Source organism: Alligator sinensis, unplaced genomic scaffold (assembly GCF_000455745.1).
Source record: "Alligator sinensis unplaced genomic scaffold, ASM45574v1 scaffold341_2, whole genome shotgun sequence".
Classification (NCBI taxonomy): domain Eukaryota; kingdom Metazoa; phylum Chordata; order Crocodylia; family Alligatoridae; genus Alligator; species Alligator sinensis.
In genome coordinates, this window is record NW_005842420.1 from 529,783 (window position 1) to 533,351 (window position 3,569).

A 3,569-nucleotide genomic window follows, 5' to 3' on the forward strand; every position below is an offset into this window, starting at 1 on the left:
AACCGCGGTGACAGCGGTCTTGTGTAGCCGTGCCCAGGGAGTCATAGGCAGCCTCCCAACTACATATATATATTCCAGCAAGACATGGCGGGCGAGAATTAGAGGGTGCCTTGGGCCGGCCTGACACAGAGCGAGGGACCTTAAGGAGTACACGGCCCTCTGCGAGGACCCCGCCGTGACACATAGGTTTTGCCTGCCGCACTAATGCGTGGTAGAATTAGTCTTTTGTGCATTAAGCATCTCCTGTAGATGCACCCATTGTGTCCCAGATGGGTTCTTTATTTTATTGCTGAGTGGGTCTAAAGAAGAAACACTACATTAAAGCTAGCAAGACCATTGGATATTATTATTCACATAGCCAGGAAAAGTGACAACTGTAAAATGGTAACTATTAAAACAAACAACATGGGAACTTGACGAAAAAAGAACTAGCTGCCCTATGTATATAGCTGTGGGACTCTCAGCAACATACCTCAAACTCTGTAACAGACTGCCTGAAACAGTTTTCTATGAAGTACACATGGTTCCAAATCATTACTCAAGTGACCAGAATTATTAGAAATTAGCTTTAAGACATGAAGATAGAGAAACAATCTCTGCTTCTTAAAGGCTATTGGATGCCCAAGTTTCTGGGACTTCAGTTCTGTAATTTGGACACATGGGTTTCTGGCCCTGCCTGCTGTATCGAACACAGGCAGTGTAAGTGCTTCTCACAATTTACATTTTACACATACATTCAGTTTCCCCAGACAAGTTGGAAAGTAGTGATTCTACATAGTAGTGTGCAGAGGTATGCTGATGTACATTTGGGCACATTCAAGTATATTTTTTGAACTATTAAAGAACTACTACAGAACTATTAAATACCTTGGTAGAGGATGGGTTTTGAGGGCATTCTCATCACCAAACTTATCTTGATGCCATAATGAACCGTGTTAAATAGTCAGGAGTTAAATACAATTTTATGTCAGAAGTCCCATGTCCATTAGGGAACCTGCCCATTGCCAGAATTCAGCAATAAGCAGGGTTTTTGTGTGGATAGAGCTATGCTAACCAAAGGGAGGATGTGTGGGGGCCTGGGGACAGAGGCTCTTGTCAGTGGCAGCCCGGAGGTGGGGCCAGCCTGGCACCCTGGCAGACCAAAGTTCTGGCCAAGGTTGGAGCGTCGCCCTGCAATGAAGGAGGCAGGGCTGAGCGGTGTGGTACAAAGCTCCATGGGTTACCAGCAGAATGTGACCTAACATGAGTCACAATGGGATCTGGTACAGATGTTTGTTACAGTGCTCTAACCTACAGTGCTAAAGTCGGATACCACTTGCATCCAGGGTTATCTTACAGAGGTATCTGCCATTTTTACAGTGGTCTATGCGGCATGACCATCTGTTTCATTACAGTTGTAGAATGCTTTCTGCACACTTGCTACACAGCAACTGTAATGTCTTTACCTGGCCATAGTTTTGCTACAGGTAACAGCCTAAATCAGTGGTTCTTAATCTTTTCTTTAGACTTACAGCTCCATTCCATACATTTCCTGAATTTAGTGGCACCCCATTTCAAAACTAATTTCAATCCTTTTGGACTACAGAAAAACAAAAGAGCAAGTCTTCTGTTGAAGAGAACTCAGAAAGACCATAGCAAGTCAATATATTTTTGACACTATGGATTCCTATTGGAACAGTGCAAATATTCCTATTCCTATTGGAACAGTGCAAATATTGCATGGCACTTTGTGACACCCTTAAGAGGATTTTTTAGTACCATAGGGTGCAGCAACACCCTAGTTGAGAATCACTAGTCTAAATTAACATTACAAAGTAGGTGATTTATTATATATAGATTGTAGCAGGGCACTAAGGTGCCTGCTACTTTGAGAGCAGAGATAGGAACCCAGGTGCAGGTTGCTGGACAACCACTTAATGAGGGAAGTGGCCGCACCTGCACCTGGCCTGTTGGCCAGAAGGGGCAGAGCCTGGCTCCTATATAAATCCCAGGCCTGAGACCAGGGGGGAGTTTACCTGCTGGCCACCAAGGGGAAAGGATCTCTGCCTAAGCAAGTACAGAGGAGAGGCTGGACTGCATGAGCAGCCTGATACTGGTGAGAGATGGAGCACCCTTGGGGTGGCTTGAAGGATGTTTCAGCTAGGTGGCTAGAATTTATGTTATAGCCCAGGGGCTTCTGTTTTGTTTGTTGTTTACTCCAGTGGCTTGGGTGAGGCTATAAGGGGATGGAGGTGGCCTCATAGGGGGCTCACAGTAGTGTGGGGACCCCAGCCCCAGAGAGGGTGCAGCAAGGTGAGAAGCCCCAGAGTGGCTTGGGGCATGGTAAAGGGGTGGTTGGAGCCACGCATAGCCTATAAGGCTAGGGAGCCCTGGAACTCCCATTATAGAATGGGTTCAGAGTACAGCTGGAAGTCATGTCCAAGAGGACGGAAAGGCAGCCGCCCTATTACATATTCAACATCAAAGATGTGGCAGGCAAGACTTGAGGGTGTTTTTAGGCAAACTTGGCACGGTAAGGGGGCATCAGGGGAGAGCACAGCAACCCCAAGGATACCGCCCCATTACAGATATTATTAAATACTTCCATTGTAGTCAGTAAATAGCTAAGCAACTCAGTGCATGGCCATCTTTTCTGTGGACAAAGGATATTTTCACAGCCAAAAATGTTCAGTACTCTGTGTGGTAAATCTCTACTTTATATAACTGGAAAAACAAATAAAATATGTTGTCAGTTTTGTTGGTAGGGCTAACAGGAGAGGTGGGGAAATATTTATCAGTGACATCTTTGATGCACAGACAGAAGAACTGGGTCAGCAAAGCTTAAAACCTGTATTTTCAGTTTGGTTGCATAGGTGAGGCCTTTACAAAAGACAATGGCTATAAATAGGTGTTATGACACCAAGCTGAATGAGTAGGTATAGATACACAGCTAGAGAGACAAAAATGTAAGATTCTTGCCTGATTACTTTCTATCCGTAACATAGATTACGGGGCAAGCAGTAATATTAAGACAACTATCCATCAAAAAATCCTTTGTCCTAAATGTGTCAAGTACTTTTGCTTTATTTGTGCAGTTTTTTCCCCCTGTATCTGCCCTACTTTTTTATCTAGATCTTTGTATAACTTATTAATTTTTAGCTCATGGCAATAGCCGTCACTGGATAACCTCCCTGAAATTTTATATTACTTAACCTAACTACCAAATGCAGTTGTAGAAAACACAGATAACATATATAGGAGCTTTTGTGTTTTAATTGACATGTTACTATTGATATGCTTTTAGAAAGTTATATTTAGAGACATCAAAGCATTTTACATACATAATGTCAAAAAACTTTTTCAAAGCACCATACATATTGCAATAAATGGAAATATAGGTGGAAGAATATATTATTTTTGGCCTACATTCAAGCTAAGAAATACATCAGGATCAGCATTGTTATTAGCATTTTGCTCCCACATTGCTGCTTACCAGTAGAGCCACAGATTTTTTTTGTACCTTAAAAGCATTTGGTTAGTCATGTACAATGTGAAACTCATTCTTCAGTAAACAACTGTCATATAACATG